Genomic DNA, 22,645 nt, shown 5'->3' on the forward strand with positions numbered 1-22,645 from the left:
CGGTTGTTTTCATCAATCTGTCTTTATGAATCGCTAGTTGTGCTTACATAGAGCGTGGGCATGTTGTGGTTTTTCACATGCCTCTGTAATATGATTTTTATAAACATCTTTAGACATTAGACAATAGCTTCCTCACTTGCTCGCTGTGCGCATGCGTGCTGGAGCAAGTGGGGAAGCTATTTCGTTTCGAAAGACGTTTCTAAAGATCATATTACCGAGGCATGTGAACAACCACAACAGGCCTACGCTCTATGTAAGCACAACTAGCGATTCATAAAGACAGATTGATGAAAACAACCGTTTCGCGGCAGAAAATAGATTTTTATAAAGTGCATTCTCGGTGCCCCCACCACCGCCATTACATGCATATACTGGCTCGCGCTGGATTTTACATTTCTTCTACATGCCTCCGAACTACACCAAAGTGATCTCGGTGAGTCAAACGTCTTATAATATGTCGTAAATAAGGTCCAGGTTGTCAAAAACGAGCATTGTCCTTTAAGTGTATGTTTAAATACTGTTCCAGATATGCCTATGCTGCCTTAATAATGATAGAAAAAGTTAAATTTACTTTTAATTCAATTAAAGATCTTAATGATGTCTGTGCCATTGACATTGACGATTTGGAATATTTTGATACATAATCTGTCTAATTTGAATTTAAGGGTTTTCCTCTAAAACGAAGAAAGAGGTTTTTTCCCGCTCAGTCATGAATATATGATGTCTTAGATTAATAATCATGTTATCTTTTTACCTTGCTTATGCCAAATTAAGGTGAGGAGTTTTGGTACGTGATTGCATATGGGAAGAAAATGATCTTAGTGTGTTAAATAACTTTGAGTTTGTTAATCTTTATTATGCTCCACCTAGTGGAGAAATAGATTGCTTCCTTTCCATATGTGTAGAATAGGGTTTTTGCCAAAGATGTTGGATTATTTTTATGATATTTTATAATTTGATTTCACATTGTTGATTCTTTCATTTCTATTATAGTTGTGGATATTTAATCCACAAAGTGGGGAATTGTGAATGAATTTCAAGTCTCAACAAAGTGTTCTGTTTTCCCCCTTGACTGTTGTTCTAAACTTTGTAGTTCGTCCTCATTGATCAGTCTGTTAGAACTACAAATTCCTCCCTGTGTGACATCACTTCCCTGTCTTCCCCCTGAAACTGTCACTTCCTCTTTCTTTGTATAACCTAACGACCCCGTCCTCACGAATTCACTCTTGCCTGGATTCACTTCCTGTGCGAGGGTCCGACTCTGCAGAATCGTAACATAGAATAAACTATTGCCTTTGTTTAAAACCAGCTTGATCGACCACTCAGCGTGTTCTTTGACAATCTAACTAAACCAAGGATAAAAATCCTTAACACTTGCGCAGCAGCTGAAACTCGACTGCTGGTGCATCACGGTGTTCTCTGGCCACAACCATGCCAGGTCTCTCAGCATCAAAACTGCAATAGAATAGAAGGAAGAAAGTACATTAAACTATTGCCCACAGTACTGGCACTCCATATAGATAAAATAGTACCAGAAAGTGTTGATTAAATAGACTAGCTAATGCATGATAGGATGAACGTATTCTCACCTGTTGTGCAAAATCAAAGCTGTAGTGCATAGTAATTTTTGCTCATCCTGTAACCAAAACAAAAAACAAAGGTCTCAGACTACCATACCTCTCATGCTCTCTCATTCTGTTTCTCTCTATAATATAGCTACCTAGCTAGATATTAGCTGCCTCGCTGGCTAGTTTAGGAACAAAGGGCTAGCTCACTAGCTAGCCATGTCCCTGTGCTAGGCAGCTGGCTGGATATTAGCTGCCTCGCTAGCTAGTTTAGGAACAAAGGGCTTGCTCACTAGCTAGCCATGTCCCTGTGCTAGGCAGCTGGCTAGATATTAGCTGCCTTGCTGGCTAGTTTAGGAACAAAGGGATAGTTCACTAGCTATAGCCATGTCCCTGTGCTAGGTAGCTGGCTAGTTTAGGAACGAAGGGACAGCTCAGCTAACTAGCATGTTAGCTAACATTAGCTAGCTAGCCTTTGTTAGTTAGTGCTAGTGCCTTTGTTATGCTAGGTAGACTTAGTCACTTGTTTAGAAAGGAGCTACTGCTAAACGACTTACGTTAATGTAATGTCAAGATACATTACACAGATAGTATAAAGATAGCTTACCCCAAAGCAAAGCAGAATGCTTGGCGGCAGACAACAGTGGTGTGAATCTGGTACTTCGTTCGACGAAACTTTCGCTTGGTAGCAACTTGCTTTGTTGATACAGTCATCTCTGTATCACAGTTCATCAAGAATAAAACTCCGTGTACGAACGAGTCCTGCTCTGCTGGAGTTTTAGCTGCTCTTAAAACTCTTTCCATGTCCTGGATGCCATCCCCGTCTTCTCTTTAGCAAAAGCTGTAGCATCCATGGTTAAACTTGGGACTGAATGTAAACAAAGCCGGCGTGTTGGGGAAGGGTGTGGGGGCGGAGAACCCCGAAGCAATAGCCAATGACACCAAATCATGCTAATCGATCTGCCGGCCCCCAAACCCGACTCGAAATCAGCTAAAAAACGAGCTTAGTTTGCAGAGTAATTATGCGTATTTCGTGAACCTAAAACTGTTGTCTGTTATAGTAAGTGGGTTCTTCACAACTTCAATTTGGTAATACAAAAAAACGAAAAAAAACTTTTTTATTTTATTTTGCCCCCTAGCGCATTTCGGGGTTTGCCGAGTTGCGAACCAAATCACCAGCCGCTGTCACATTTGAATAAACAATAGTCGATTCATGTATCCAGAGATCGATCTTTACATACAAGTATTTCCCATGGATGCTTTCAACCCCACTAATCTGGCATGACATGTTAGAGTACCTATGCCAGAGCTGAGCTAGCTAGTGCTACGTACTAGCTAACACTAGCTCATACATTTTGCTCTCTGTTGCCAGTAGCTAGTTCATACAATTTAGCTAGCTAAAGCCTTAGTACTACTTAGCTGACGTTATTCAGCATTGAAAAAACAGCTACTGAGCTAACTGTTAGCTAGCTAGCGGACGAAAGGCGCCAACTTTCAAAAGGTCGATACCCAGCCCTACTCGAGCACGTAGGTCTGTGGTGGCGTGTTTACCACTTCATATTTTCTTGGCTTTTATGTTTGCAGATTGACAAGGCAGTGCTATCCATCATGACTGATGAACAAATTGCAAAATATATCACTTCATATGGTGATCGAATAGCTGTCGTCTCCTTCTGTCGACAGTCGTGCAGCACCGATAAAGAGACTGTTCTACAGAGAATAAGGGATAAAATAGGAACACGGAAAATGAAATCAAAGACAAAATCAGTGCTTTGTGATGTTTCAAAGCAAGGTGAAAGGATGGCAAGGCAGAGAAATAATGCAGGAGAAAAGAGTTCCAGGAAGATTGAAGTTGGATGGCTTAATTTTACAAGCGATGAATACCATCAAGTGAGGACCAAAAACGGTGGAGGAACAAGACATGCAACGGTGGACAAAACAACAACTGTTGCTCAGATCTTGGAAATGGGAAAGGAGCTTTTTTCCCCAGATGGACACTCCACAAAAGGGCGGTTTGAAGACTTTTCCTGTCATGTCTGTGATTTTAAAAGAAAAAACATTCCTTTAGATGACACTGTTGGCAGACTTTATGACCAGACGAAACTGAAGCTGCTTAGATTTTAAATCTGCACAAAAGAAGAATCACCTTCAACAGATAAATCCCCATCTGAAGTACATGAAGATTCCTTATCTGAGGATTTATCTCTTGGAATCACTGAAGGAGCAGATGCAGAGCAGATTGTCATGTGTGCTGCTGCTCCGGACTGATAAATGTAGACTATATTTTATCATCAGTACATTGATAATGTGGTCTGCCCTACAGTAGCTGCTAAAAGCTACCTAGACAACTACTGTAGGTTATTGCTGGTGGAACATGTCACACAAACTAGTTCAGGAGGGTTAAACTTCCTAGGTCAGACAAATCAGATCTAAAAGACAGATCTAAAATCAGGATTGGCTCTTCCTAATAACAATCCACACAGGTGCATGTATGATTGACCCAAGATATGTAGGAGCATGGAAGGATCATCACCCTACTGGTGCCTATGCTAGTGAGATCAAGTAGATTAGTTCAAGGTCCAGATGTAGGCTAGGGGTTATTCATGGTGGGTAGGGTCTATCAGAAGGAGCTCGCATCATCCTGGGTTCTTGGGGTCTATCTTAAAGAGTAGGGGTCATCCTTGCTTGCAGGGTTTGGTGTTAGGCCTACCCTGCCTGCAGCAGCAGGATCATGAAGCCTCAAACAGGAGAACAGTTAGCTGGAGGAGCCTCTTTGCCCCAAGAAGTAGATCATGTCTGCATCTCGACTGTCCCATATTCAATGCATTCACCAAAGAACCCTGGGTATAAAGGATTCATTTAATAAAGTTGAAATTTAAAAGCAAGGCTTTGGTTTTGTGGTGGAGATGGGCTTGTTTAAAATTCCAAGATTGACTGTTAATGCCCACAAAGATGATTGAATTTGGTCATAACTCTTATTTCACTGAGGGCAAACCTCTCAACTTGCACAAGCTGAGAGTTGTGTTATATCACTCAAAATAACAAAACGGACAGTGATCTGCATTTATTGTGTTTCATGGGGATATTTCTGTTACATATTCAGGATGCTAGGCACCTATACTCACATAAAAACATCCATACATAAGTACAGCACGCATTGAAGTAAAACTACATATAGTGTCATCGCTACATGTCACTGTGTCACTGGTCCATTTCACACACAGGTGTCTGGGGAGGATGACAGCGCGACTTATCAAGTTAATTTCCTCATATCAGTTTGAGGACATTTTGCAGCCATGATAGTAACAGATGACAGACCGACACAGTATCGATACCAGCTCTGGCAGATATGGTAAACAACAGTGGTGTAGTGGAGGGTCTTCATGGGGTCTATCCACTTCTTTATCCACAGTATAGGCCTACTCCCTTCTTTAAACACCACTAATGTAAAAACTGTAACATATACCCACTTCTTTACTCAGAGTTTACCCACGTAGGCTATTTAGTCACCACTACACCCCTGCTAAACAAGGACTTCTGCTAGTCATCTTAGTAAACTGACCAGCACTGCAACAGCACTTGCTATTTCCAGGCTATTAATTCACACTTTAACTAAATAAAATAGTGTGTACATTAAATCCATATATATATGTTACGGTCAATGTGAGAAAACGGGGAATGTGAGCTTTTCCCGAAAAGCTCACATTCCCCGTTTTCTCACATTGACCGTAACATATACAGTAAATGTGGGTGCGTAATACAGGTAATCCCAAAACCTATGGCATATCGCCCACTTTAAGGCGAGGAACTCAAGCTTGCTAGAATGGAGATGATAGTTCTTCTCAGCAGGCAAGAGCGACCTGGATCCATATGCGATGACCCGGAGCTTGTTTCCTTGTTCCTGATAGAGCACAGCCCCCAGGCCTTCGTTGTATGCGTCGGTGTGTAAGACAAATTGTAGATTGAAGTCTGGGTAGGCTAAGATGGGGGGGTTGGTCAACATGTCGACCAGGCGGGACACGACTGCACTGTGCTCAGGGGTCCATTGGATGGGTGTCTTAGATGGCAACTGGCCACTTTTGGTGCCCTTCAGTATAGCCTTGACAGGCCTAGATTTGACAGTTCGCTCACTGGACTCTGCAGGGCTCCCTTGAAGTTTGAACAGTGGGCGTGCTATCCTGGAGAAATCCTGAATGAAGGATTGATAGTATCCCAGGAATCCCAGCAGAGCACGGTCTTCTCCCACGTTCTTTGGTTCCCTCTCCTTCAGCTGAAGCACTGCTTCTAGGTCCTTCGGGTCTACCTGAACACCTTCACTTGTCACCAGATGCCCATCATACCTCACTTGGCGCTTGAACAGCTCACATTTCTTGGGGCGTAACTTAACACTGTGCTCCTGTAACCGACATAGTACTCTTCTCAGATCCTGCACATGCTCCTGAAATATTTTGGAGAAGTAGAGCACATCATCTAAGTAAGGGGAGCAGCACTCGTCCCTCAGACCATCAAGTTCCCCTTCCATGCATCTCTGAAATGCTGCCGGAGCATTGGTTAGGCCAAAAGAAAGGCGGAGCCACTCATACAGCCCCCAAGGTGTGCTAAAAGCCGTCAGATGCCTGGAACCCTCCTCGACAAAGCCCTGGTGGTAGGCACTGCCTTGGTCGAGTATGGAAAACCATGAGTAGCCTCCCAGGTTATCCAGCAGATCCTGAATCCTTGGTAGTGGGTGGCGATCAGGAATGGTTTTGCTGTTCAGCCCACGGAAGTCTACGCACAGCCGTAAGCTCTTGTCTTTCTTTCTCACGCAGACCACGGGAGACGAGTACGGTGAAGTCGATTTCCTGATCAATCCATGATCAAGCAGGTTCTGCACATATTCCTTGACTTCCCTGTACAGGGGCTTTGGAATGCCATTGTAGGACTTTTGAACTGGTGTTTCATCCTTAAGATGGATTTTCAGTTGCAGGTTTGGAATGCCACCTATATCTGCATCGCCCTGGCAAACACATCTGACTCATGGAACAGCATGTCATGGACTATCTGCTGTTCATCTTCTCCGAGATGTGACATGTCAACAGGTGCATGCCACTTTTCTTTTGTAATCTGTGTATTTGTGTGTTTGTCATTCTTGTTCCTTGTGTTGTCTTCTTTGTCTGAACTCAACTGGGCATGTTTGGGCAGTGGGCTCAGAACTGGAAGTGGGACACTTGACAGGTTTCGCATCACTGAATTCTTCTAGGGTCCCCAGGACTGTTCTCTGTACTAAATATATATCATGCCTAGTGGAGTTCTGGATTAGGACTTTTGTACATTTCGATGACCCACTCGGGACATCTCCGAGAGAAGGAAACAGCTCTAAACCCTCAGGGCAGCTACTGTCTAAATTAGGCTGAAACAACATTGTACCTCCCCCTGGCCATCCCCTAACCCTGCATCTCACTTCTCTGATCTGTCCTGCAGGAATAACTACACCTTTCTTCCCAACCCTTACACTACACTGGGGTGGTGCCTCCTCAGGGGTTATTATCTGGAGAACAGACACGATGGCCTCTACTGTACTCTCAGTAACACTCAAAGATTCCTTAAGTATAGCTATAACATCTACCCTATTGCCCTGCTCTGTGTTCCCTCTGATAATCTCTGCAATTATATTGCTACCTAGTAGGGGCTGGTTACAGTTCTGACTGATCACTACTGGAACTTGGATAGTCACATATCCATGATTCATGCTACCCAACTGAAGGTCGATTTCTGCCCATCCATCCAGGGGAACATCTGTACCATTTGCTGCTGATACTTCAAGATCAAAAAACAGGGATGCGAGTGGCTGAATTTTGACATTGGGTAATTCTTTCTCAATCCATGTTCTTCCCACTATGGTCACCTGAGCTCTCGAGTCCAGCAGCATTTGGTGAGGGACGCCATTGACTGAACAGGAGACCATACATCGCTTTCCAATCAGTTGGGCTACACGTTTTCTTGAGGTTTGTTGACATGGTGGATTTGGCATAGTGGTTTTGACCTTTACTGGGGGCCTCTCGCTGCTGAAGGTCGTCGGCTGCCCCTTTCCAACGACCTCCCCCCGTTTCCCGACATCCTCTTTTGCAGGCAGCCAACGGCCCGATGTCCTGCCTGGCTACAAGGACAAGCTTCTATCTCTTTCCACTTTGGGGAAACAGCCATGTACACCCCCCATATGTTGGTGTACACCGTGCATAGTTTAACATGCGCGCTGTACACCAACATATGCCAGGTGTACACCGTTGTTTCTCCAAAGTGGAAAGAGATAGAAGGTTGCCCTTTGGGGGACTAAGAGTACCCTATGGGACCATGTACATACTACAATGACAACCTACTATCTCTTTCCACTTTGGAGAAACAGCCGTGTACACCCGCCATATGTTGGTGTACACCGTGCATAGTTTAGCATGCCTGCTGTACACCAACATATGCCAGGTGTACACGGCTGTTTCTCCAAAGTGGAAAGAGATAGAAGGTTGCCCTTTGCGGGGAATAAGAGTACCCTATGGGACCATGTAAATACTACAAGGACAACCTTCTATCTCTTTCAACTTTGGAGAAACAGCCGTGTACACCCGCCATATGTTGGTGTACAACACGCATAGTTTAAGTTTAACATGCGCGCTGTACACCAACATATGTCAGGTGTATACGGCTGTTTCTGCAAAGTGGAAAGAGATAGAAGGTTGCCCTGTGAGGGACTAATAGTGTGGTCTTGGAGCTGCAGTGGATATCGCGACAGAGTATCTGCATCCACATTCACCCTGCCTGGCCTATACTTGAGCGTGAAATGGAAATCGGCCAACTCACCCACCCAGCGGTGCCCGACTGCATTTAACTTGGCTGTGTTAAGACGTAACTAAGGGGGTTATTATCTGTATATACAGTAAATGTGGGTGCGTAATACAGGTAATCCCTAAACCTATGGCAGATCGCCATAGATTTGACAGTTCGCTCACTGGACTCTGCAGGGCTCCCTTGAAGTTTGAACAGTGGGCGTGCTATCCTGGAGAAATCCTGAATGAAGGATTGATAGTATCCCAGGAATCCCAGCAGAGCACGGTCTTCTCCCACGTTCTTTGGTTCCCTCTCCTTCAGCTGAAGCACTGCTTCTAGGTCCTTCGGGTCTACCTGAACACCTTCACTTGTCACCAGATGCCCAACATACCTCACTTGGCGTTTGAACAGCTCACATTTCTTGGGGCGTAACTTAACACTGTGCTCCCGTAACCGACATAGTACTCTTCTCAGATCCTGCACATGCTCCTGAAATGTTTTGGAGAAGCAGAGCACATCATCTAAGTAAGGGGAGCAGCACTCGTCCCTCAGACCATCAAGTACCCCTTCCATGCATCTCTGAAATGCTGCCGGAGCATTGGTTAGGCCAAAAGAAAGGCGGAGCCACTCATACAGCCCCCAAGGTGTGCTAAAAGCCGTCAGATGCCTGGAACCCTCCTCGACAAAGCCCTGGTGGTAGGCACTGCCTTGGTCGAGTATGGAAAACCATGAGTAGCCTCCCAGGTTATCCAGCAGATCCTGAATCCTTGGTAGTGGGTGGCGATCAGGAATGGTTTTGCTGTTCAGCCCACGGAAGTCTACGCACAGCCGTAAGCTCTTGTCTTTCTTTCTCACGCAGACCACGGGAGACGAGTACGGTGAAGTCGATTTCCTGATCAATCCATGATCAAGCAGGTTCTGCACATATTCCTTGACTTCCCTGTACAGGGGCTTTGGAATGCCATTGTAGGACTTTTGAACTGGTGTTTCATCCTTAAGATGGATTTTCAGTTGCAGGTTTGGAATGCCACCTATATCTGCATCGTCCCTGGCAAACACATCTGACTCATGGAACAGCATGTCATGGACTATCTGCTGTTCATCTTCTCCGAGATGTGACAAGTCAACAGGTGCATGCCACTTTTCTTTTGTAATCTGTGTATTTGTGTGTTTGTCATTGTTGTTCCTTGTGTTGTCTTCTTTGTCTGAACTCAACTGGGCATGTTTGGGCAGTGGGCTCAGAACTGGAAGTGGGACACTTGACAGGTTTCGCATCACTGAATTCTTCTAGGGTCCCCAGGACTGTTCTCTGTACTAAATATATATCATGCCTAGTGGAGTTCTGGATTAGGACTTTTGTACATTTCGATGACCCACTCGGGACATCTCCGAGAGAAGGAAACAGCTCTAAACCCTCAGGGCAGCTACTGTCTAAATTAGGCTGAAACAACATTGTACCTCCCCCTGGCCATCCCCTAACCCTGCATCTCACTTCTCTGATCTGTCCTGCAGGAATAACTACACCTTTCTTCCCAACCCTTACACTACACTGGGGTGGTGCCTCCTCAGGGGTTATTATCTGGAGAACAGACACGATGGCCTCTACTGTACTCTCAGTAACACTCAAAGATTCCTTAAGTATAGCTATAACATCTACCCTATTGCCCTGGGCCGCGTTTCCCAGATTTGCCGAATTTCTCCGCACTACCACGCTTCCCAAGGTATACCTTGGCGAAATGACAGAGTTTCCTACGAGTGTTTCCCAGACTATCCCTTAGCGTGCGCGTGAAGATACATCGTTAGGTCCATCCCAAGATACATCGTTAGAGGAGCTGTCCCTGGGCGCGGTGCTGAAAAAAGAATTAATCGATGCCGCACACATCGATGGCCATTCGTAAAGTCCCAGAAATGACGTGCCAATATAATACGTGCTGTCTTAATTATTTGATTTCAGTCTAAATATTACCAAAAAGGAAGCTAATCCACCGAAAGCTCATCTGCTAATGTATTTAAGAGTCAAAGCGAGACCTCGTGATAGTCCCAATTCATACATTAAATTACATTACATCAAATAAAATATCCAAGAAAGAGCATGAATCGGATTGGGACATATACGCCCCGTCGAGGATGTCTTGAAAGGCCAGGAAAAAATACTTTAATGATGATAGGCAATGATGATAGCAAAATGACCACTGATTTAGTTATCATACAAACAAAGGTATAATGCCCATATAAATTGCCTCTGTGGCAGTAGCATTCCCACATTAGAATTCACGTGGATACGATGACTAATTTAATCTATCAGGCACCGGTGTTGGCGCATGTGGCCTATAAAAAAAACAAGGGTAACTGCACATATTGAGCGACATGGCAGATATGAAGAGGAAGCGTGTGATAGCGTTCACCAAAGAATAACTAGTGATCATGCTGGACGAGGTGGAGCAGCCGAAGGCCGTCCTGTTTGGCGGCTACCAGTAGGGCCTATGCACAACTCCAGTAGGCTACTTCCTGAAATTAGACATGCTTCTCTATTTCCTGTCCTACACTTTGGATGAAATGATTATTCAGGAATTCCTGAATAATCATTTCATCCAATAGTGTAAGACAGGAAATAAAGAAGCATGTCTAATTTCAGGAAGTAGCCTACTAGAGTTGTGCATATAGCCCATTGAAGAAGGCTGTATGCGTACACACACACACACACACAACACGTTCACCACGCTGTAGTTCCTACACACACACACACACACACACAACACGTTCACCACGCTGTAGTTCCTACACACACACACACACACACACACAACACGTTCACCACGCTGTAGTTCCTACACACACACACACACACACTCACCACACACACTACATACACTTAACACACACACTGCACACACTACATACACTTACCACACACACTACACACACTCACCACACACACTACATACACTTACCACACACACTGCACACACTCACCACACACACTACATACACTTACCACACACTGCCCACCCACTACAGTACACTGCGCACACACACTACATACACTCACCACACCACTCATCCTTCCTACGTGTTGCTACCTTGTCGTGGTGGGAAGGCTTGTGTGCCTCCATGACCATGAAGGCTATATTGGTGGGGGGTCACCCCCCAGCAGGTTCAACCATGCCGGGCAGGTTCAGGGTAGAGGCCAGACGAAAAGCAACAACTGGCCCTCCAGGTTGGGGGTTGGGCATGGGTCTAACAACCCCACCCCTGAAAAAGACAGCCTGTTACAGGACAAAGGTCTAAAGAACAAACCTGCCCATGTTTTTTCCCAACCAATATTAAACAAGTTCCCTTTATCCTGTATATTTGTTGTTTCTTGCCACATTACAACAGTAGAGGTTTTGGAGAAGGCACACAATATAACAAACAGCATTTGTAAGATCACTAAATACTGTGAATCTGTTAGCAAAGTTCACTATAAGGACAACAGTATTGGGCCACCTACACATTACAACTTTCATGACATCCCATTCTAAATGAATAGGCATCATATGGAGTTGGTCCCCCCTGTGCAGCTATAACAGCCTCCACTGTTCTGGGAAGGCTTTCTACAATATTTTGGAGCGTGTGTGAGGATATTTGACTATTCATCTAGATGGCCTCATTGGATTAATCAATTCGTCAGGATATCTGTCTGACAATATATAAAGACAGACAGAAAAGTCATGTCATCAAATTATCCCTTTACATAAGAAAATGTTGTTGTTGTTCACAAAGTGGATTATATTAGGCTATGGATAGTCCGTATATGTTGCTTGGCTCAATAAAAGTTTTAAAAACAACATTCCCATGATGTGTTCTGTAGGCTGACATTATTTTCATCATTCAAGTTTATTGTATTTTGTGTACACTATGTGAATCGCGCAGGTAGGATAGATAGATGTGCGCTGTATTGCAACTCCCCTTTTTAAAAGTGTAATTTAGCTCGAATCGAGCTAAAACTATGACGGGATGAACGGAGCGCATCGCCAAGGTACACTAACGATGGGTTCAGACCGCCCTTCGTAACGTATCCCTTGGCTGTGGTATACCTTGGCTAAGAAGGCTCTGGGAAACAGCGCTTCGGCTCCAAGGTAGGCTAACGATGTACCTTCGGAAGGTACATCGTAAGGGCGATTTACGATGTACCTTGGGTGGAGCTGTTTCCCAGAGCCTTCGTAGCCAAGGTATACCTTGGCTTAAGAAGGTTCTGGGAAACGCATCGCCACCTAGAGGTGGAGCTAACGACGTTCTTAAGAAGCACGTAGCGCTACGATGCCTTAACGATGCCTCTGGGAAACGCGGCCCTGCTCTGTGTTCCCTCTGATAATCTCTGCAATTACATTGCTACCTAGTAGGGGCTGGTTACAGTTGTGACTGATCACTACTGGAACTTGGATAGTCACATATCCATGATTCATGCTACCCAACTGAAGGTCGATTTCTGCCCATCCATCCAGGGGAACATCTGTACCATTTGCTGCTGATACTTCAAGATCAAAAAACAGGGATGCCAGTGGCTGAATTTTGACATTGGGTAATTCTTTCTCAATCCATGTTCTTCCCACTATGGTCACCTGAGCTCTCGAGTCCAGCAGCATTTGGTGAGGGACGCCATTGACTGAACAGGAGACCATACATCGCTTTCCAATCAGTTGGGCTACACGTTTTCTTGAGGTTTGTTGACATGGTGGATTTGGCATAGTGGTTTTGACCTTTACTGGGGGCCTCTCGCTGCTGAAGGTCGTCGGCTGCCCCTTTCCAACGACCTCCCCCCGTTTCCCGACATCCTCTTTTGCAGGCAGCCAACGGCCCGATGTCCTGCCTGGCTACAAGGACAAGCTTCTATCTCTTTCCACTTTGGGGAAACAGCCATGTACACCCCCCATATGTTGGTGTACACCGTGCATAGTTTAACATGCGCGCTGTACACCAACATATGCCAGGTGTACACGGCTGTTTCTCCAAAGTGGAAAGAGATAGAAGGTTGCCCTTTGCGGGGAATAAGAGTACCCTATGGGACCATGTAAATACTACAAGGACAACCTTCTATCTCTTTCAACTTTGGAGAAACAGCCGTGTACACCCGCCATATGTTGGTGTACAACACGCATAGTTTAAGTTTAACATGCGCGCTGTACACCAACATATGTCAGGTGTATACGGCTGTTTCTGCAAAGTGGAAAGAGATAGAAGGTTGCCCTGTGAGGGACTAATAGTGTGGTCTTGGAGCTGCAGTGGATATCGCGACAGAGTATCTGCATCCACATTCACCCTGCCTGGCCTATACTTGAGCGTGAAATGGAAATCGGCCAACTCACCCACCCAGCGGTGCCCGACTGCATTTAACTTGGCTGTGTTAAGACGTAACTAAGGGGGTTATTATCTGTATATACAGTAAATGTGGGTGCGTAATACAGGTAATCCCTAAACCTATGGCAGATCGCCATAGATTTGACAGTTCGCTCACTGGACTCTGCAGGGCTCCCTTGAAGTTTGAACAGTGGGCGTGCTATCCTGGAGAAATCCTGAATGAAGGATTGATAGTATCCCAGGAATCCCAGCAGAGCACGGTCTTCTCCCACGTTCTTTGGTTCCCTCTCCTTCAGCTGAAGCACTGCTTCTAGGTCCTTCGGGTCTACCTGAACACCTTCACTTGTCACCAGATGCCCAACATACCTCACTTGGCGCTTGAACAGCTCACATTTCTTGGGGCGTAACTTAACACTGTGCTCCCGTAACCGACATAGTACTCTTCTCAGATCCTGCACATGCTCCTGAAATGTTTTGGAGAAGCAGAGCACATCATCTAAGTAAGGGGAGCAGCACTCGTCCCTCAGACCATCAAGTACCCCTTCCATGCATCTCTGAAATGCTGCCGGAGCATTGGTTAGGCCAAAAGAAAGGCGGAGCCACTCATACAGCCCCCAAGGTGTGCTAAAAGCCGTCAGATGCCTGGAACCCTCCTCGACTAAGCCCTGGTGGTAGGCACTGCCTTGGTCGAGTATGGAAAACCATGAGTAGCCTCCCAGGTTATCCAGCAGATCCTGAATCCTTGGTAGTGGGTGGCGATCAGGAATGGTTTTGCTGTTCAGCCCACGGAAGTCTACGCACAGCCGTAAGCTCTTGTCTTTCTTTCTCACGCAGACCACGGGAGACGAGTACGGTGAAGTCGATTTCCTGATCAATCCATGATCAAGCAGGTTCTGCACATATTCCTTGACTTCCCTGTACAGGGGCTTTGGAATGCCATTGTAGGACTTTTGAACTGGTGTTTCATCCTTAAGATGGATTTTCAGTTGCAGGTTTGGAATGCCACCTATATCTGCATCGTCCCTGGCAAACACATCTGACTCATGGAACAGCATGTCATGGACTATCTGCTGTTCATCTTCTCCGAGATGTGACAAGTCAACAGGTGCATGCCACTTTTCTTTTGTAATCTGTGTATTTGTGTGTTTGTCATTCTTGTTCCTTGTGTTGTCTTCTTTGTCTGAACTCAACTGGGCATGTTTGGGCAGTGGGCTCAGAACTGGAAGTGGGACACTTGACAGGTTTCGCATCACTGAATTCTTCTAGGGTCCCCAGGACTGTTCTCTGTACTAAATATATATCATGCCTAGTGGAGTTCTGGATTAGGACTTTTGTACATTTCGATGACCCACTCGGGACATCTACGAGAGAAGGAAACAGCTCTAAACCCTCAGGGCAGATACTGTCTAAATTAGGCTGAAACAACATTGTACCTCCCCCTGGCCATCCCCTAACCCTGCATCTCACTTCTCTGATCTGTCCTGCAGGAATAACTACACCTTTCTTCCCAACCCTTACACTACACTGGGGTGGTGCCTCCTCAGGGGTTATTATCTGGAGAACAGACACGATGGCCTCTACTGTACTCTCAGTAACACTCAAAGATTCCTTAAGTATAGCTATAACATCTACCCTATTGCCCTGCTCTGTGTTCCCTCTGATAATCTCTGCAATTATATTGCTACCTAGTAGGGGCTGGTTACAGTTCTGACTGATCACTACTGGAACTTGGATAGTCACATATCCATGATTCATGCTACCCAACTGAAGGTCGATTTCTGCCCATCCATCCAGGGGAACATCTGTACCATTTGCTGCTGATACTTCAAGATCAGAAAACAGGGATGCGAGTGGCTGAATTTTGACATTGGGTAATTCTTTCTCAATCCATGTTCTTCCCACTATGGTCACCTGAGCTCTCGAGTCCAGCAGCATTTGGTGAGGGACGCCATTGACTGAACAGGAGACCATACATCGCTTTCCAATCAGTTGGGCTACACGTTTTCTTGAGGTTTGTTGACATGGTGGATTTGGCATAGTGGTTTTGACCTTTACTGGGGGCCTCTCGCTGCTGAAGGTCGTCGGCTGCCCCTTTCCAACGACCTCCCCCCGTTTCCCGACATCCTCTTTTGCAGGCAGCCAACGGCCCGATGTCCTGCCTGGCTACAAGGACAAGCTTCTATCTCTTTCCACTTTGGGGAAACAGCCATGTACACCCCCCATATGTTGGTGTACACCGTGCATAGTTTAACATGCGCGCTGTACACCAACATATGCCAGGTGTACACCGTTGTTTCTCCAAAGTGGAAAGAGATAGAAGGTTGCCCTTTGGGGGACTAAGAGTACCCTATGGGACCATGTACATACTACAATGACAACCTACTATCTCTTTCCACTTTGGAGAAACAGCCGTGTACACCCGCCATATGTTGGTGTACACCGTGCATAGTTTAGCATGCCTGCTGTACACCAACATATGCCAGGTGTACACGGCTGTTTCTCCAAAGTGGAAAGAGATAGAAGGTTGCCCTTTGCGGGGAATAAGAGTACCCTATGGGACCATGTAAATACTACAAGGACAACCTTCTATCTCTTTCAACTTTGGAGAAACAGCCGTGTACACCCGCCATATGTTGGTGTACAACACGCATAGTTTAAGTTTAACATGCGCGCTGTACACCAACATATGTCAGGTGTACACGGCTGTTTCTGCAAAGTGGAAAGAGATAGAAGGTTGCCCTGTGAGGGACTAAGAGTGTGGTCTTGGAGCTGCAGTGGATATCGCGACAGAGTATCTGCATCCACATTCACCCTGCCTGGCCTATACTTGAGCGTGAAATGGAAATCGGCCAACTCACCCACCCAGCGGTGCCCGACTGCATTTAACTTGGCTGTGTTAAGACGTAAGTAAGGGGGTTATTATCTGTATATACAGTAAATGTGGGTGCGTAATACAGGTAATCCCTAAACCTATGGTAGATCGCCATAGATTTGACAGTTTGTTTACTGGACTCTGCAGGGCTCCCTTGAAGTTTGAACAGTGGGCGTGCTATCCTGGAGAAATCCTGATTGAAGGATTGATATTATCCCAGGAATTCCAGCAGAGCATGGTCTTCTCCCACGTTCTTTGGTTCCCTCTCCTTCAGCTGATGCCCTGCTTCTAGGTCCTTCGGGTCTACCTGAACACCTTCACTTGTCACCAGATGCCCAACATACCTCACTTGGCGCTTGAACAGCTCACATTTCTTGGGGCGTAACTTAACACTGTGCTCCCGTAACCGACATAGTACTCTTCTCAGATCCTGCACATGCTCCTGAAATGTTTTGGAGAAGCAGAGCACATCATCTAAGTAAGGGGAGCAGCACTCGTCCCTCAGACCATCAAGTACCCCTTCCATGCATCTCTGAAATGCTGCCGGAGCATTGGTTAGGCCAAAAGAAAGGCGGAGCCACTCATACAGCCCCCAAGGTGTGCTAAAAGCCGTCAGATGCCTGGAACCCTCCTCGACTAAGCCCTGGTGGTAGGCACTGCCTTGGTCGAGTATGGAAAACCATGAGTAGCCTCCCAGGTTATCCAGCAGATCCTGAATCCTTGGTAGTGGGTGGCGATCAGGAATGGTTTTGCTGTTCAGCCCACGGAAGTCTACGCACAGCCGTAAGCTCTTGTCTTTCTTTCTCACGCAGACCACGGGAGACGAGTACGGTGAAGTCGATTTCCTGATCAATCCATGATCAAGCAGGTTCTGCACATATTCCTTGACTTCCCTGTACAGGGGCTTTGGAATGCCATTGTAGGACTTTTGAACTGGTGTTTCATCCTTAAGATGGATTTTCAGTTGCAGGTTTGGAATGCCACCTATATCTGCATCGTCCCTGGCAAACACATCTGACTCATGGAACAGCATGTCATGGACTATCTGCTGTTCATCTTCTCCGAGATGTGACAAGTCAACAGGTGCATGCCACTTTTCTTTTGTAATCTGTGTATTTGTGTGTTTGTCATTCTTGTTCCTTGTGTTGTCTTCTTTGTCTGAACTCACCTGGGCATGTTTGGGCAGTGGGCTCAGAACTGGAAGTGGGACACTTGACAGGTTTCGCATCACTGAATTCTTCTAGGGTCCCCAGGACTGTTCTCTGTACTAAATATATATCATGCCTAGTGGAGTTCTGGATTAGGACTTTTGTACATTTCGATGACCCACTCGGGACATCTACGAGAGAAGGAAACAGCTCTAAACCCTCAGGGCAGCTACTGTCTAAATTAGGCTGAAACAACATTGTACCTCCCCCTGGCCATCCCTTAACCCTGCATATCACTTCTCTGATCTGTCCTGCAGGAATAACTACACCTTTCTTCCCAACCCTTACACTACACTGGGGTGGTGCCTCCTCAGGGGTTATTATCTGGAGAACAGACACGATGGCCTCTACTGTACTCTCAGTAACACTCAAAGATTCCTTAAGTATAGCTATAACATCTACCCTATTGCCCTGCTCTGTGTTCCCTCTGATAATCTCTGCAATTATATTGCTACCTAGTAGGGGCTGGTTACAGTTCTGACTGATCACTACTGGAACTTGGATAGTCACATATCCATGATTCATGCTACCCAATTGAAGGTCGATTTCTGCCCATCCATCCAGGGGAACATCTGTACCATTTGCTGCTGATACTTCAAGATCAAAAAACAGGGATGCGAGTGGCTGAATTTTGACATTGGGTAATTCTTTCTCAATCCATGTTCTTCCCACTATGGTCACCTGAGCTCTCGAGTCCAGCAGCATTTGGTGAGGGACGCCATTGACTGAACAGGAGACCATACATCGCTTTCCAATCAGTTGGGCTACACGTTTTCTTGAGGTTTGTTGACATGGTGGATTTGGCATAGTGGTTTTGACCTTTACTGGGGGCCTCTCGCTGCTGAAGGTCGTCGGCTGCCCCTTTCCAACGACCTCCCCCCGTTTCCCGACATCCTCTTTTGCAGGCAGCCAACGGCCCGATGTCCTGCCTGGCTACAAGGACAAGCTTCTATCTCTTTCCACTTTGGGGAAACAGCCATGTACACCCCCCATATGTTGGTGTACACCGTGCATAGTTTAACATGCGCGCTGTACACCAACATATGCCAGGTGTACACCGTTGTTTCTCCAAAGTGGAAAGAGATAGAAGGTTGCCCTTTGGGGGACTAAGAGTACCCTATGGGACCATGTACATACTACAATGACAACCTACTATCTCTTTCCACTTTGGAGAAACAGCCGTGTACACCCGCCATATGTTGGTGTACACCGTGCATAGTTTAGCATGCCTGCTGTACACCAACATATGCCAGGTGTACACGGCTGTTTCTCCAAAGTGGAAAGAGATAGAAGGTTGCCCTTTGCGGGGAATAAGAGTACCCTATGGGACCATGTAAATACTACAAGGACAACCTTCTATCTCTTTCAACTTTGGAGAAACAGCCGTGTACACCCGCCATATGTTGGTGTACAACACGTATAGTTTAAGTTTAACATGCGCGCTGTACACCAACATATGTCAGGTGTATACGGCTGTCTCTGCAAAGTGGAAAGAGATAGAAGGTTGCCCTGTGAGGGACTAATAGTGTGGTCTTGGAGCTGCAGTGGATATCGCGACAGAGTATCTGCATCCACATTCACCCTGCCTGGCCTTTACTTGAGTGTGAAATGGAAATCGGCCAACTCACCCACCCAGCGGTGCCCGACTGCATTTAACTTGGCTGTGTTAAGACGTAAGTAAGGGGGTTATTATCTGTATATACAGTAAATGTGGGTGCGTAATACAGGTAATCCCTAAACCTATGGTTGATCGCCATAGAGTTGACAGTTCGTTTACTGGACTCTGCAGGGCTCCCTTGAAGTTTGAACAGTGGGCGTGCTATCCTGGAGAAATCCTGATTGAAGGATTGATATTATCCCAGGAATTCCAGCAGAGCACGGTCTTCTCCCACGTTCTTTGGTTCCCTCTCCTTCAGCTGAAGCCCTGCTTCTAGGTCCTTCGGGTCTACCTGAACACCTTCACTTGTCACCAGATGCCCAACATACCTCACTTGGCGCTTGAACAGCTCACATTTCTTGGGGCGTAACTTAACACTGTGCTCCCGTAACCGACATAGTACTCTTCTCAGATCCTGCACATGCTCCTGAAATGTTTTGGAGAAGCAGAGCACATCATCTAAGTAAGGGGAGCAGCACTCGTCCCTCAGACCATCAAGTACCCCTTCCATGCATCTCTGAAATGCTGCCGGAGCATTGGTTAGGCCAAAAGAAAGGCGGAGCCACTCATACAGCCCCCAAGGTGTGCTAAAAGCCGTCAGATGCCTGGAACCCTCCTCGACAAAGCCCTGGTGGTAGGCACTGCCTTGGTCGAGTATGGAAAACCATGAGTAGCCTCCCAGGTTATCCAGCAGATCCTGAATCCTTGGTAGTGGGTGGCGATCAGGAATGGTTTTACTGTTCAGCCCACGGAAGTCTACGCACAGCCGTAAGCTCTTGTCTTTCTTTCTCACGCAGACCACGGGAGACGAGTACGGTGAAGTCGATTTCCTGATCAATCCATGATCAAGCAGGTTCTGCACATATTCCTTGACTCCCCTGTACAGGGGCTTTGGAATGCCATTGTAGGACTTTTGAACTGGTGTTTCATCCTTAAGATGGATTTTCAGTTGCAGGTTTGGAATGCCACCTATATCTGCATCGTCCCTGGCAAACACATCTGACTCATGGAACAGCATGTCATGGACTATCTGCTGTTCATCTTCTCCGAGATGTGACAAGTCAACAGGTGCATGCCACTTTTCTTTTGTAATCTGTGTATTTGTGTGTTTGTCATTCTTGTTCCTTGTGTTGTCTTCTTTGTCTGAACTCAACTGGGCATGTTTGGGCAGTGGGCTCAGAACTGGAAGTGGGACACTTGACAGGTTTCGCATCACTGAATTCTTCTAGGGTCCCCAGGACTGTTCTCTGTACTAAATATATATCATGCCTAGTGGAGTTCTGGATTAGGACTTTTGTACATTTCGATGACCCACTCGGGACATCTACGAGAGAAGGAAACAGCTCTAAACCCTCAGGGCAGCTACTGTCTAAATTAGGCTGAAACAACATTGTACCTCCCCCTGGCCATCCCCTAACCCTGCATCTCACTTCTCTGATCTGTCCTGCAGGAATAACTACACCTTTCTTCCCAACCCTTACACTACACTGGGGTGGTGCCTCCTCAGGGGTTATTATCTGGAGAACAGACACGATGGCCTCTACTGTACTCTCAGTAACACTCAAAGATTCCTTAAGTATAGCTATAACATCTACCCTATTGCCCTGCTCTGTGTTCCCTCTGATAATCTCTGCAATTATATTGCTACCTAGTAGGGGCTGGTTACAGTTCTGACTGATCACTACTGGAACTTGGATAGTCACATATCCATGATTCATGCTACCCAACTGAAGGTCGATTTCTGCCCATCCATCCAGGGGAACATCTGTACCATTTGCTGCTGATACTTCAAGATCAAAAAACAGGGATGCGAGTGGCTGAATTTTGACATTGGGTAATTCTTTCTCAATCCATGTTCTTCCCACTATGGTCACCTGAGCTCTCGAGTCCAGCAGCATTTGGTGAGGGACGCCATTGACTGAACAGGAGACCATACATCGCTTTCCAATCAGTTGGGCTACACGTTTTCTTGAGGTTTGTTGACATGGTGGATTTGGCATAGTGGTTTTGATCTTTACTGGGGGCCTCTCGCTGCTGAAGGTCGTCGGCTGCCCCTTTCCAACGACCTCCCCCCGTTTCCCGACATCCTCTTTTGCAGGCAGCCAACGGCCCGATGTCCTGCCTGGCTACAAGGACAAGCTTCTATCTCTTTCCACTTTGGGGAAACAGCCATGTACACCCCCCATATGTTGGTGTACACCGTGCATAGTTTAACATGCGCGCTGTACACCAACATATGCCAGGTGTACACCGTTGTTTCTCCAAAGTGGAAAGAGATAGAAGGTTGCCCTTTGGGGGACTAAGAGTACCCTATGGGACCATGTACATACTACAATGACAACCTACTATCTCTTTCCACTTTGGAGAAACAGCCGTGTACACCCGCCATATGTTGGTGTACACCGTGCATAGTTTAGCATGCCTGCTGTACACCAACATATGCCAGGTGTTCACGGCTGTTTCTCCAAAGTGGAAAGAGATAGAAGGTTGCCCTTTGCGGGGAATAAGAGTACCCTATGGGACCATGTAAATACTACAAGGACAACCTTCTATCTCTTTCAACTTTGGAGAAACAGCCGTGTACACCCGCCATATGTTGGTGTACAACACGCATAGTTTAAGTTTAACATGCGCGCTGTACACCAACATATGTCAGGTGTATACGGCTGTTTCTGCAAAGTGGAAAGAGATAGAAGGTTGCCCTGTGAGGGACTAATAGTGTGGTCTTGGAGCTGCAGTGGATATCGCGACAGAGTATCTGCATCCACATTCACCCTGCCTGGCCTATACTTGAGCGTGAAATGGAAATCGGCCAACTCACCCACCCAGCGGTGCCCGACTGCATTTAACTTGGCTGTGTTAAGACGTAAGTAAGGGGGTTATTATCTGTATATACAGTAAATGTGGGTGCGTAATACAGGTAATCCCTAAACCTATGGTAGATCGCCATAGATTTGACAGTTCGTTTACTGGACTCTGCAGGGCTCCCTTGAAGTTTGAACAGTGGGCGTGCTATCCTGGAGAAATCCTGATTGAAGGATTGATAGTATCCCAGGAATCCCAGCAGAGCACGGTCTTCTCCCACGTTCTTTGGTTCCCTCTCCTTCAGCTGAAGCCCTGCTTCTAGGTCCTTCGGGTCTACCTGAACACCTTCACTTGTCACCAGATGCCCAACATACCTCACTTGGCGCTTGAACAGCTCACATTT

This window comes from Borostomias antarcticus, assembly GCF_949987555.1.
Source record: "Borostomias antarcticus genome assembly, chromosome: 16".
Taxonomy (NCBI): domain Eukaryota; kingdom Metazoa; phylum Chordata; class Actinopteri; order Stomiiformes; family Stomiidae; genus Borostomias; species Borostomias antarcticus.